Source organism: Trichomycterus rosablanca, chromosome 17 (assembly GCF_030014385.1).
Source record: "Trichomycterus rosablanca isolate fTriRos1 chromosome 17, fTriRos1.hap1, whole genome shotgun sequence".
Classification (NCBI taxonomy): Eukaryota; Metazoa; Chordata; class Actinopteri; order Siluriformes; family Trichomycteridae; genus Trichomycterus; species Trichomycterus rosablanca.
In genome coordinates, this window is record NC_086004.1 from 13,498,332 (window position 1) to 13,513,523 (window position 15,192).

The following is a 15,192-nucleotide window of genomic DNA, read 5'->3' on the forward strand; positions in this document are numbered from 1 at the left end:
TCCCTGAAGAAGATGATTTTTAATTGTTTACAGTTATTTTCTTGCACATGTATTTATAATAAATTGTTACAATCATTTATAACTTCATGTAGCTGAAATCACTTTTTGCTAAATGTAGATACATAGATACAGTGGGGAAAATAATTATTTGATCCCCTGCTGATTTTGTAAGTTTACCCCCTTTCAAAGACTTAAACGGTCTATAATTTTTATGGAAGGTTTATTTTAACAGAGAGAAACAGAATATCAAAAAAAATCCAGAAAAAAAAACATTAAATAAAGGTTATAAATTAATTTGTATTTGATTAGGTGAAATAAGTATTTGATCCCCAAGCAAAACATGACTTAGTACTTGGTGGAGAAACCCTTGTTGGCAAGCACAGAGGTCAGACGTTTCTTGTAAATGGTCACCAGGTTTGTGCACATCTCAGGGGGGATTTTGGCCCACTAGTCTTTACAGAATCTCTCCAAATCCTGAAGGTTTCAAGGCCGTCACTTGGAAACTCAAAGTTTGAGCTCCCTCTTCTAGGGGATTAAGGTTTGGAGATTGGCTAGGCCACTCTTGGATCTTAATGTGCTTCTTCTTAAGCCAGTCCTTTGTTGCCTTGGCCGTATGTTTTGGGTCATTGTCATTCTGGAAGACCCATCCACGACCCATCTTCAGTGTTCTGGCTGAGGCCAGGAGGTTCTCATTCAAGATTCTACGGTACATGGACCCGTTCATCAGCCCCTCAATGCGATGAAGTCTTCCTGTACCCTTAGCAGAGAAACAGCCCCAAAGCAGAATGTTTCCACCTCCATGTTTCTCTGCCATTAGTAAACTTCAGACGGGCCTGTACATGAGCCTTCTTGAGAAAAGGGACTTTGCGGGCACTGCAGGATCTCAATCCATTATGGCGAAGTGTGTTACTAATGGTTTTCTTGGTGACTGTGCTCCCAGCTTGAGATCATTAACAAGCTCCTCCCGTGTAATTCTGGGCTGACCTCACCTTTCTCAGAATCATTCTTACCCCACGAGGTGAGATCTTGCATGGAGCTCCAGAGCGAGGGCGATTGACTGTGATCTTGTATTTCCTCCATTTTCAAATTATCGCGCCAACAATGGTCTCTTTCTCATCAAGCGTCTTGCTGATGGTCTTGTAGCCCATTCCAGCCTTGTGCAGGTCTACAATCTTGTCCCTGATGTTTGATAGCTCTTTGGTCTTGCCCATGGTGGTCGAGAGATTTGAACGGAAGAAACTGATTCTGTGACAGGAGTCTTTTATACAGGGACAGGACTAATTTGTGTGCCTCGTGGGCACATAACCGGTCTGTGGGGGTCAGAATTCTTGCTGGTTGGTAGGGGATGAAATACTTATTTCACTTAATCAAATACAAATTAATTTATAACCTTTATTTAATGTATTTTTTTCTGGATTTTTGTTGATATTCTGTCTCTCTCTGTTAAAATAAACCTTCCATAAAAATTATAGACTAATCAAGTCTTGGTAAGGGGGTAAACTTATAGATAGACAGACAGACAGACAGACAGACAGACAGACTGACAGACTGATAGGATACTTTATTTATCCCAAAGGAAATTATTGAAATAATTAAACAATAATTAAGGAACTGTTTGTTATTTGTCAAAGTTAATTAATCATGCCTCTTTAGTAAACAATGTAGACATTGTTACCTGCATTAGCATTGGATGAGTTTGTAGGATGATGTTGTTGAGTGGTGGGTGAGGTGAGCCTGCATTATTTTCTATGGCAAGAAGAAAAATTATACAGAATTGTGTGTATAGAGTCATGTTATCACTTAACCTCTTAGGGGTTCTAATCTCAGGAAGAGTCCTTTACATAGACAAATTATCGGAAGCATAATACTTTACTGGCTTGCACATATATGTGTTCTGTTACAACCACTGATCAGTTAATGTAGTTAATTTTTTTTTTTTAAGTTTTTACTCTCTTTAAGGTTATGAACAAATTCAACATAAACATCTTGCAAAGTTTCATCCCAAAATGTAGTAAAGAATTTATTAATAATAATGACAAGTTGACATCACTTCTAAATGACAAATCTTGAAATTAGTCTTCAATGCAACATTTTCTGAGCAAAAAAACCCCCAATTAATTAACCAATTTTATCAAACAAGTGATAATGACACACAGTCATTAACTGACACAGGTGAGGAGCAGCCAAACCCTTCTACAAAGGTGTTATTGTGAAGGACGGTTACAACTGCAAATATGCCATTTTTTTTTAATGGTATGAATGTGTTTATCAATTTTTATGACTAATGTTAAAAATTGACCCCATTTTATAGGATATCCATGTAGAGGATAATTCCAAAATTGTTTACAGTTATGATCTTGCAAATGTATGTATTCTGTAAAAGTATAGTGACAGCTGCTGCTCACACACACACACACACACACACACACACCATCATACAAAGCACTACAAGCATCCAACACTACAATGTTATCACATACTCATCTGTATGTGTAAATCAAATAATTTGTACAAAAATGTTTTCTAAAGAAGTAAAAATTGTATTAAATATATTTGGAAAAATTAAACAATAGTTATGGAACTGTTTGTCATTTATCAAAGTTAATTAATCATGCCTATTTAATAAACAATTAATCCATCCACTTGCATTTTTTGTATTTTTGCAAAATACAGACATCGTTACCTGCATTGGATGATTTTGTAGGATGATGTTGTTGCGTGGTGGGTGGAGGTGAGCCTGTTGTGGTATTTTCAGTGGCAAGAAAAAGCATGTCATATTAAGGGCTGGTGGGTTCTAATCTCTGGAAAAGTGGATTCAGGGCAGAACTACACTTCAAACAGGGCACCAGTTCAGTTTTTAATTCATCCATAGCAATTTTTAGGACCTATATAATGCATCTGATTATCTTTAGTTAGCACTGCAAATTTTTAACCCAAAAGTGTGATATAATGTAAAAGAAATCATTTTTGTTTGCAAAATACAGACATTGTTACCTGCACTGGCTTTGAATGAGATTGTAGGATGGTGTTGAGTGGTGAGTGAGGGTGAGCCAGCGTTATTTTTGTATTGCTTAGGGCCATGGTGGGTTCTAATCTAAGGAAGAGTGGGTTCAAGAAAGAAATACCTTCAAACAGGGCACCAGTTCAGAGTCACTAATTCACCCAGTGGCATATTTTTGGAACACGTGATGCCTATGATTATCTTTAGTTAGAACTGCAAAGATTTAACCCGAAAGTATGTTTACCTTGAATTGTTTTGTAAGTGGTGGGTGAGGGTGAGCCTGCATTATTTTCTATGGCAAGAAGAAAAATTATACAGAATTGTGTGTATAGAGTCATGTTATCACTTAACCTCTTAGGGGTTCTAATCTCAGGAAGAGTCCTTTACATAGACAAATTATCGGAAGCATAATACTTTACTGGCTTGCACATATATGTGTTCTGTTACAACCACTGATCAGTTAATGTAGTTAATTTTTTTTTTTTTAAGTTTTTACTCTCTTTAAGGTTATGAACAAATTCAACATAAACATCTTGCAAAGTTTCATCCCAAATTGTAGTAAAGAATTTATTAATAATAATGACAAGTTAACATCACTTCTAAATGACAAATCTTGAAATTAGTCTTCAATGCAACATTTTCTGAGCAAAAAAAAACCCTCAATTAATTAACCAATTTTATCAAACAAGTGATAATGACACACAGTCATTAACTGACACAGGTGAGGAGCAGCCAAACCCTTCTACAAAGGTGTTATTGTGAAGGACGGTTACAACTGCAAATATGCCATTTTTTTAATGGTATGAATGTTTATCAATTTTTATGACTAATGTTAAAGGGCCATGGTGGGTTCTAATCTAAGGAAGAGTGGGTTCAAGAAAGAAATACCTTCAAACAGGGCACCAGTTCAGAGTCACTAATTCACCCAGTGGAATATTTTTGGAACACGTGATGCCTATGATTATCTTTAGTTAGAACTGCAAAGATTTAACCCGAAAGTATGTTTACTTTGAATTGTTTTGTAAGTTAACCATCACTTTTTGCTAAATGTAGACATTGTTACCTTCATTAGTATTGGATGAGATTGTAGTATGATGTTGTTGAGTGGTGGGTGAGGGTGAGCCTGTGTTATTTTCTATGGAAAGAAGAAGAATTATACAGAAATGTGTGTATAGAGTCATTTTTAAATCACCTAATCTCACTAAAAAAAGTTAACCAGTTGTTATCAAATGTCTTTTTGTTTTAGTTAGGGCCATGGTGGGTTCTAATCTTAGGAAGAGTGGGTTCAAGGTAGAATGATGCATCTGATTATCTTTACACAGTTTTTAATTCACAGTAGCAATTTTAGGACCTATGATGCATATGATTGGTTAGCACTGTAAAGATTCAACCCAAAAGTGTGTTTTGGGTTGTTTTGTAAATTATCTATGTCTTGTAAACACAGTAACTGGAATAGGACCATTCAAGACAAAAAAAAAAAGCATTGTATTTGATTGTATTTAGAGATGCAAAATTATAAACAGTTAAAATAAAATTTGCTGTTCAAATGAATGTAAGAGTATTTTAGCCACCACATTTGATTAGAAATCTATGATGAAGATAATTTCTAATTGTTTACAGTTATTTTCTTGCACATGTACGTATATTAAATTGAATTGTTACAATCATTTATAACTTCATGTAGCTTACATCACTTTTTGCTAAATGTAGACATTGTTACCTGCATAAGTATCGGATAAGATTGTCGGATGATGTTGAGTGGTGAGTGAGGGTGAGCCTGTGTTATTTTCTATGGCAAAAAACAGAATCATACAGAAATGTGTGTATAGAGTCATGTTTCATCACTTAATCTCACTAAAAAAGTTAACCAGTTGTTATCAAATGTCGTTTTGTTTTAGTTAGGGCCATGGTGGGTTCTAATCTCAGAAGGAGTGGGTTCAAGGTAAAAATTTCTTCAAACAGGGCAACAATTCAGAGTATCTAAATCACCCTGTGGCAAATCTTTTGGGACACGTGATGCATCTGATTATCTTTAGTTAGCACTGCAAAGATTTAACCCGAAAGTATGTTTACCTTGGATTGCTTTGTAAGTTAACCATGTCCTCTAAACACCGTAACTGGAATAGGACCATTCAAGACAAAAACAACAGCATTGCATTTGTAAAAAGTCACAGAATTATAATCACTTAGTTCATTTTTGTTCAAATGAATGTAAGAGTATTTTAGCCACCACATTAATTAGAAATCTATGATAAAGATAATATCTAATTGTTTACAGTTATTTTCTTGCACGTGTGTATATTAAATTGTATTGTTAAAATCATTTATAACTTCATGTAGCTTAAATCACTTTTTGCTAAATGTAGACATTGTTACCTGCATTAGTATTAGATGAGATTGTAGAATGGTGTTGAGTGGTGGGTGAGGGTGAGCCTGTGTTATTTTCTATGGAAAGAAGAAGAATTATACAGAAATGTGTGTATAGAGTCAAGTTTTATCACTTAACCTCACTAATAAAAGTTAAACAGTTGTTATCAAATGTCGTTTTGTTTTAGTTAGAGCCATGGTGGGTTCTAATCTCAGGAAGAGTGGGTTGAAGGTAAAAATACCTTCAAACACGGCACCAGTTTAGAGTCGCTAATTCACCCAGTGGCATATTTTTGGAACACATGATGCATCTGATTATCTTTACACAGTTTTTAATTCACACACTAGCCATTTTTAGGACCTATGATGCATACGATTGGTTAGCACTGCAAAGATTCAACCCAAAAGTGTGTTTTGGGTTGTTTTGTGAATTAGCTATGTCTTGTAAACACAGTAACTGGAATAGGACCATTCAAGACAAAAAACAAAAAACAAAAAAACAACAGCATTGTATTTGATTGTATTAAGAAATGCAAACTTATAAACATTTAAAATAAAATTTGCTGTTCAAATGAATGTAAGAGTATTTTAGCCACCACATTTGATTAGAAATCTACGATGAAGATAATTTCTAATTGTTTAGTTATTTTCTTGCACATGTATGTATATTAAATTGAATTGGTACAATCATTTATAACTTCACGTAGCTTAAATCACTTTTTGCTAAATGTAGACATTGTTACCTGCGTTAGTATCAGATGAGATTGTAGTATGATGTTGAGTGTTGAGTGGGGGTGAGCCTGTGTTTTTGTCTATGGCAAAAAAACAGAATTATACAGGAATGTGTGTATAGAGTCATGTTTCATCACTTAACCTCACTAGAAAAAGTTAACCAGTTGTTATCACATGTTGTTTAACCCAAAAGTGTGTCTTGGATTGTTTTGTAAATTAAATACGTGCTGTGAACATATTAACTGGAATAGAACATTTTAGGACAAAAAACAACAGCATTGTGTTTATAAAGAGCCACAGAATTGTAAACTGTTAAGAAAATGCATTTTGCTGTGAAATGAATGCAAGAACATTTTTGCCATCCCATTTAATGAGAAATCCATAAAGAAATGAGATCATTTAAATAGTTAGTAGTTATTTTGTATGTATGTATGATTTCTGTTAAATCAACATAATGTACCTTAAGCTCGTTGCAAAATGTAGACATATTTTACCTTCATTAGCACTGGATGAGATTGTAGATTGTGTTTGTTGTGGGGGTAAGCCTGCTGTGTTATTTTCTATGGCAGGAAAAAGAATTATACAGGAATGTGTGTATAGAGTCATGTTTTATCACTTAACCTTACTATAAACAGTTAACCAGTTGCTATCAATTGTTGTTTGTCGTTGTTGTATTGCTTAGGGCCATGGTGGGTTCTAATCTAAGGAGGAGTGGGTTCAAGGTAGAAATACCTTCAAACAGGGCACCAGTTTAGTCGCTAATTAAACCAGTGGCATATTTTTGGAACAAGTGATGCCTATGATAATCTTTAGTTAGCACTGCAAAGTTTTAACCTGAAAGTACCTGTATCTTGGATTGCTTTGTAAGCTAACCATGTCCTATAAACACTGTAACTGGAATAGGACCATTCAAGACAAAAACAACAGCATTGCATTTGCAAGTCGCAGAATTATAATCGCTTCATGCTTTTTTTTTTCAAATAAATGTAAGAGTATTTTAGCCACCACATTTGAATAGAAATCTATGATAAAGATAATTTCTAATAGTTTGCAGTTATTTTCTTGCACATGTATGTATATTAAATTGTTTTGTTACAGTCATTTATAATTTGTAACAATGTAATGTAGCTTAAATCACTTTTTGTTAAATGTCGACATTGTTACCTGCATTAGTATTGGATGACTCTGTAGGTTGTGTTTGTTGCTTGGTGAGTGAGGGTGAGCCTGCTCCAGTATTGTCTATGGCAAGAAGAATGATTATACAGGAATGTGTGGAATCATGTTTTATCACTTAACCTCACAAAAAAAAAAACACTTCACTATCATGTTATTAAGAAAGAAATAAACTTTACATAAACAAATTATCGGAAGCATAAAACTTTACTGGCTTGTTTTTTTGTTTTTTTAGCACAGACAACAGAGAGATGATCATGTGTGTAGAAACACACTTTATTATTGACTATGGAATCCCCAAAGGGACAAATGCACTCGATACGTAAACACATACATCAAACATTGGATCTGTCCGAAAACCTAGTGAGCTCTCTACATAGACAACATTTTACATAATTTTATGGGGGGAACATGCAAACTTCGCACAGAAAAGACCCGGGACCCCCCACCTGGGGATTGAACCCAGGACCTTCTTGCTGTGAGTGGTCTGATTTTCATAAAATTCACTAAAAATGGAAACATAAGCCAAAACATGTGGGAAGTAACACGTCTCATATAACATGGTCTGATCTTTATATAATTTACTACAAATGGAAACATAAACCAAAACATGTGTGGGAAGTGGGGGGCAGCAGGGGCGCATTAACTGTATTTACTTTATTCAACATTTCATCAAGAAATGTTAGTCAGGCTTCTAAATTAATTAGCCAAAGCTTAGCACAGGCTGAACAAAGTGTAGAGGGTGAATTATTGATTGCCACTGAGATCAAATATGCAATTGTTTATAATAGTATAAATGTGTTTATAAATTTTTATGACTACTGTTAAAAATTTACCTCATTTTTTTAGGATATACATGTAGAGGATAATTCCAAAATTGTTTACAGTTATGATCTTGCAAATGTATGTATTCTGTAAAAGTATAGTGACAGCTTCTGCTCACACACACACGCATCATCACAAAAAGCACTACAAGCATGTTACACTACAATGTTATCACATACTCATCTGTAAACTGATGTGTAAATGAATCAAACAATTTGTACAAAAATGTTTTCTAAAGAAGTAAAAATGTTATTTAATATATTTGGCATGATTAACCAACAATTATGATACTGTTTGTCATTTATCAATGTTAATTAATCATGCCTCTTGCAGTAAACAATCAATTTTTTGCAAAATACAGACATCGTTACCTGCATTGGATGAGTTTGTAGGAAGGTGTTGTTGCGTGGTGGGTTGGGGTAAACCTGTTGTAGTATTGTCTGTGGCAAGAAAAAGAATGTCACATTTAGGGCTGGTGGGTTCCAATCTTTGGAAGAGTGGGTTCAAGGTAGAACTACACTTAAAACAGGGTACCAGTTCAGTTTTTAATTTACCCATAGCAATTTTAGAACCTATATAATGGATTTCATTAGCTTTAGTTAGCACTGCAAATTTTTAACCCAAAAGTGTGATAAAATGTAGATGAAATCATTTTTGTTTGCAAAATACAGACATTGTTACCTGCATCGGCTTTGGATGAGCTTGTAGTATAGTGTTGTTGGTATAATTGTTTGCAAAATACAGACATTGTTACCTGCATCAGCTTTGGATGAGATTGTAGGATGGTGTTGAGTGGTGAGTGAGGGTGAGTCTGTGTTATTTTCTATGGAAAGAAGAGGAATTATACATAATTGTGTGTAAAGAATCATGTTTCATCACTTAACCTCACTAAAAACAGTTAACCAGTTGTTATCAAATGTTGTTTTGTTGTAGTTAGGGCCATGGTGGGTTCTAATCTCAGGAAGAGCTGGTTCAAGGTAAAAATACCTTCAAACAGGGTACCAGTTTAGATTCACTAATTCACCCAGTGACATACTTTTGGAACACATGATGCCTATCATTATCTTTAGTTAGCACTGCAAAGTTTCAACCCAAAAGTTTATCTTGGATTGTTTTGTAAGTTAACCATGTCCTATAAACACTGTAACTGGAATAGAACCATCTAAGATAAAAACATCAGCATTACATTTGTAAAAAGTCACAGAATTATAATGACCATGCATTTTTCGTTCAAAAAACGATTTAAAACCCAATTTTTTTCTAAGCACTTAAGCTGACTTGTACTTACTTACTAACACTTTTATTTCTTAAAAAAAAAAAATTCTAACAGGGTTTTAGCAGATGTGTGTTCTTGGACTGTTGTTTACTTAAACTAGAGTAAGGTAATGTTTACTATGGAAGCACTTCTGTAAGTCGCTCTGGAGCGTCTGCTAAATGCCAAAAATGTAAATGAATGTAAGAGTATTTTAGCCACCACATTTGATTAGAAATCTATGAAGAAGATAATTTCTAATTGTTTACAGTTATTTTCTTGCACGTGTATGTATATACAAATTGTATTGTTACAATCATTTATAACTTCATGTAGCTTAAATCACTTTTTGCTAAATAAAGACATTGTTACCTGCATTAGTATTGGATGAGATTGTAGGATGGTGTTGTTGAGTGGTGAGTGAGGATGAGCCTGTGTTATTTTCTATGGCAAGAAGAAGAATTATACAGAAATGTGTGTATAATGTCATGTTTCATCACTTAACCTCACTAAAAAAGTTAACCAGTTGTTATCAAACGTCGCTTTGTTTTATTTAGGGCCATGGTGGGTTCTAATCTCAGGAAGAGTGAGTTTAAGGTAAAAAATACCTTCAAACAGGGCACTAGTTCAGACTCGCTAATTCACCCAGTTGCAGATTTTTGGAACACATGACGCATCTAATTATCTTGAGTAAGCACTGCAAAGTTTTAACCAAAAAGTGTGTCTTGGATTGTTTTGTAAGCTAACCATGTCCTATAAACACTGTAACTGGAATAGGACCATACAAGACAAAAACAGCAGCATTGCATTTGTAGAAATTATAAAAAATAATTTTCATTTTTTATTAAAATGAAGAACTTTTTAGCCACCTCAATTCATGACAACTCCCTGATGAAGATAATTTCTAAGTGTTTACAGTTATTTTCTTGCACATGTATATTAAATTGTACTGTTACAATCATTAATAACTTTATGTAGCTTAAATCACTTTTTGCTAAATGTAGACATTGTTACCTGCATAAGTATCGGGTGAGACTGTAAGAAGGTGTTGATGCTTGGTGAGTGAGGGTGAGCCTGTGTCATTGTCTATGGCAAAAAGAAGAATTATACACTAAAAAAGAAACACTTAGCTAACATGTTATCAAGAAAGAAATGAACTTTACATAGACAAATTATCGGAAGCATAATACTTTACACAAAGCACTACAAGCGTCTTACACTACAACATTATCACTTTGATATTTTCCCTTAATTTTCTTCCCTAATCTAGTCGTATCCATTTACCCTGATTGTGTTACCCCTCACCAATACAACCCTCCACCCCTGACTGAAGAGCTTTGCAACTGACACATGCCCCCTCTGACACATGAGCAGTACCGACTGCCTCTTTTCACCTGCATTATTCGAGTTCATATGCAGATTAGCTTTGTGCACGCAGAGCCACACCTTGATCAGCATAGTTCACCTACTCTGTGCAGGCGCCATCAATCAGCCAGCAGAGGTCGTAATTGCACCAGTTATAAGGAACCCTGGTCCGGCTTTCCCATCCCTGAACAACAGTCAATCGTTCATGTGGCTTCCCAGCTCAGCTGGATGGCAGAGCTGAGATTCGATATGATGTATTCAAAATCCCAGCTCTGGTGTGCTAGCATGTTTTAAGCAGCTATGAATCAAATAATTTGTACAAAAATGTTTTCTAAAGAAGTAAAAATATAAATTTGTATATATTATAATACATTTCTCAAAGTAAATGAATCATGCCTCTTTAGTAAACAATTAATCCACCTACTTGAATTTATTGCAAAATACAGACATCGTTACCTGCATTGGATGAGTTTGTAAGATGATGTTGCTGCGTGGTGGGTGGGGGTGAGCCTGTTGTAGTATTGTCTGTGGCAAGAAAAAGCATTATACAGAAATGTGTGGAATCCTGCATCAATCTTGTTATCGATTGTTGTTGCGTCACATTTAGGGCCATGTTGGGTTCTAATCTCTGGAAAAGTGGGTTCAGGGCAGAACTACACTTCAAACAGGGCACCAGTTCAGTTTTTAATTCACACAGTATCAATTTTAGGACCTGTATAATGCATCTGATTATCTTTAGTTAGTACTGCAAATTTTTTACCCAAAAGTGTGATAAAATGTAGATAAAATCATTTTTGTTTGCAAAATACAGACATTGTTATCTGCACCGGCTTTGGATGAGATTGTAGGATGGTGTTGTTGAGTGGTGGGTGAGGGTGAGCCTGCATTTTTGTATATGGCAAGAAGAGGAATTATACAGAAATGTGTGTATAGAGTCATGTTTCATCACTTAACCTCACTACAAAAGTTAACCAGTTGTTATCAAATGTCGTTTTGTCTTAGTTAGGGCCATGGTGGGTTCTAATCTAAAAAAGAGTACAAAGAGGGCACCAGTTCAGAGTCGCTAATTCACCCAGTGGCATATTTTTGAAACATGTGATGTCTATGATTATCTTCAGTTAGCACTGCAAAGTTTTAACCCAAAAGTGTATCTTGGATTGTTTTGTAAAATAACCATGTCCTATAAACACTGTAACTGGAATAGGACCATCTAAGACAAAAAACAACAACAGCATTGCATTTGTAAAATGTCGCAGAATTATAATCACTTAATGCATTTTCCATTAAAATGACTGTTAGTGTATTTTAGCCACCACATTTGGTTAGAAATCTATGATGATCAATTCTATTTGTTTACAGTTATTTTCTTGCACATGTATATTAAATTGTATTGTTACAATCATTTATAACTTCATGTAGCATAAATCACTTCTTGCTAAATGTAGACATTGTTACTGACATGTCACACACTGGGATTAATTCAATGTTAGACTGATAAATGTTACTTGTCATAAAAGTGCAAATGCAGCAGATGTGGACATAAGGGTCTGAGTGACTTTGATTGGGACCAAATTGTTATGCCAGGTGACTGGGTTGAAGAATCACTGAAACAGCTAGGGATGCACACTGCTTTTAGACAAACAATAATCAGTAGACAAACCACAAACCACTGACAGGTTGTTGGGCGACCAAGACTCATTGATGCTAGACGACATCAAGGCTATTGAGTCTCGTGGGGAGATTTTTAATAGTGATGTTTAGGTGAGTGAGTCACAACACACTGTTATGTTTGAAGAGCTGCACCAGACTGTAGGACAATTTACCTTCCAATCCATAGAGGTTAAAGGATCTGCTGGTAATGTTATAGTACAAGATATCTCCGTTACAACCACTGTAACAACATGTAATACCCAACATCAACTGTTGTGAATGTTCATGACAGATAATCACATGTTTACATTAGTGTTATGACATAGAGTTTAATTAACACATTATTGATTTTAAAATTGGTCGTCATTAAACAAAACTTGAGAAACTTGCAACTGTGTGTCATAGTTTCAGCAGGATGTGTATCAATTCTTAATACTAATATTCACATTGAAAAATTCATGCAGAAAAAAAGGTAATTGTCAATAGTATGAAGTAATCTTCTTGCAGCTGTTTGTATCTTTAAAGATTTTTGTTATAACAACCTAATATTTAATGTATTGTAGCTTAAATCAGTTTTGAAAAATATAGACATCTTTACCTGCAACAGCACTGGATGAGATTGTAGATTGTGTTTGTTGCTTGGTGGTGGGTGGGAGTAAGCCTGTTGTGTTTTTGTCTATGACAAGAAGAAGAATTATACAGGAATGTGTGTATAGAGTCATGTTTTATCGCTTAATCTCACTATAAACAGTTAACCAGTTGTTATCAATTGTTGTTTGTCAATGTTGTTGTATTGCTTAGCGCCATGGAGGGTTCTAATTTAAGGAAGAGCGCTGCTAACCATGCAAGCGGGGGAAGTAGCGAAATCAAAACAAACCGCAGCGCAAGGGCTGCACGGAATCGCACCAGCTTTTCTTAATAAAGAGATCTAAGCCCTAAAAATACCTCGGCCTTACGACCTACACACCCAACCACTATACAGTGCCTGGGGTAATCGAACTAACCCTATGAAAAAAAAGGACTGATGCGATGCAGCCATAGACCAAAAAAAAGAACAAAAGGTGCGACGCCTGCAGTGTGGCGACGCCCCCTTAAATAGGAGGCTCGCACCTGCAGGTCGTTCGCCCTAATCAGCTGGCCTCCTATTTGAGGCCACGCTGCCCTTTGTTCTGTAACGCCTGCGAGGCTGGGAACTGGTGGTCTGTTCACCAGACCTCGCAGGCACCCTAACATATAGAGTCTTGTTTCATCACTTAACCTCACTAAAAAAGTTAACCAGTTGTTATCAAATGTCGTTTTATTATAGTTAGGGCCATGGTGGGTTCTAATCTAGTTAACCATGTCCTATAAACACTGTAACTGGAATAGGACCATCTAAGACAAAAACAACAGCATTGCATTTGTAAAAATTATAATCATTTAAGAAAAGGCCTTTTTTTAATTCAAATGAATGCAAGAACTTTTTAGCCACTTCATTTTATGAAAACTCCCTGATGAAGATAATGTTTAATTGTTTACATTTATTTTATTGCACTTGTATGTATATTAAATTGTATTGTTACAATCATTTATAACTTCATGTAGCTTAAATCACTTTTTGCTAAATGTAGACATTGTTACCTGCATTAGTATTGGATGAGATTGTAGGATGATGTTGTTGCTTGGTGAGTGAGGGTGTGTTTGTGTTATTGTCTATGGCAAAAAGAAGAATTATACACAGAGAGATGATCATGTGTGTAGAAACACACTTTATTATTGACTATGGAATCCCCAAAGGGACAAATGCACTCCATACGTAAACACATACATCAAACATTGGGTCTGTCTGAAAACCTAGTGAGCTCTCTACATAGACAACATTTTACGTCATCCTACTAACCCTCCTGAGAAGAAGGCTGTCCGAATTTTTAGACGACTTAACATGGTCCCTACTACGGTGCCTTAAATCTAATTACTACATCCACTGATACAACACTCCACTGCTGACTGAGGAGCTTTACAACCAACACACGTCCCCTCCGACACATGTGCAGTACCGACTGCATCTTTTCACCTGCATTAGTTGAGTTTAAATGTGGATCAGCTTTGTGCAAGGAGAGCCACACCCTGATCAGCATTATTCCCCAACTCTGTGCAGGCGGCATCAATGAGCTAGCAGAGGTCGTAATTGCACCAGTTATAGGGAACCCTGGTCTGGCTTTCCCAGCCCTGAACAACAGCCAATCGTTCATGTGGGTTCCCAGCCTGGCCGGATGACAGAGCTGAGATTCGATACAGTGTATTAAAAATCTCAGCGCTGGTGTGCTAGTGTGTTTTAGCTCTGCACGGTACAAAAATGTTTTCTAAAGAAGTAAAAATATATATTTTTATATATTAGAATACATTTATCAAAGTAAATTAATCATGCCTCTTTAGTAAAGAATTAATCCACCTACTTGCATTTTTTTGCAAAATACAGACATCGTTACCTGCATTGGATGAGTTTGTAAGATGGTGTTGTTGCGTGGTGGGTGGGGGTGAGCCTGTTGTAGTATTGTCTGTGGGAAGAAAAAGCATGTCACATTTAGGGCCATGGTGGGTTCTAATCTCTGGAAGAGTGGGTTCAAGGCAGAACTACACTTCAAACAGGGCATTCAGTTTTTAATTCACCCATAGCAATTTTAGAACCTATATAATGCATCTGATTATCTTTAGTTAGCACTGCAAATTTTTAACCCAAAAGTGTGATAAAATGTAGATGAAATCATTTTTTTTTTGCAAAATACAGACATTGTTACCTGCATCAGCTTTGGATGAGATTGTAGTATGGTGTTGTTGAGTGGTGGGT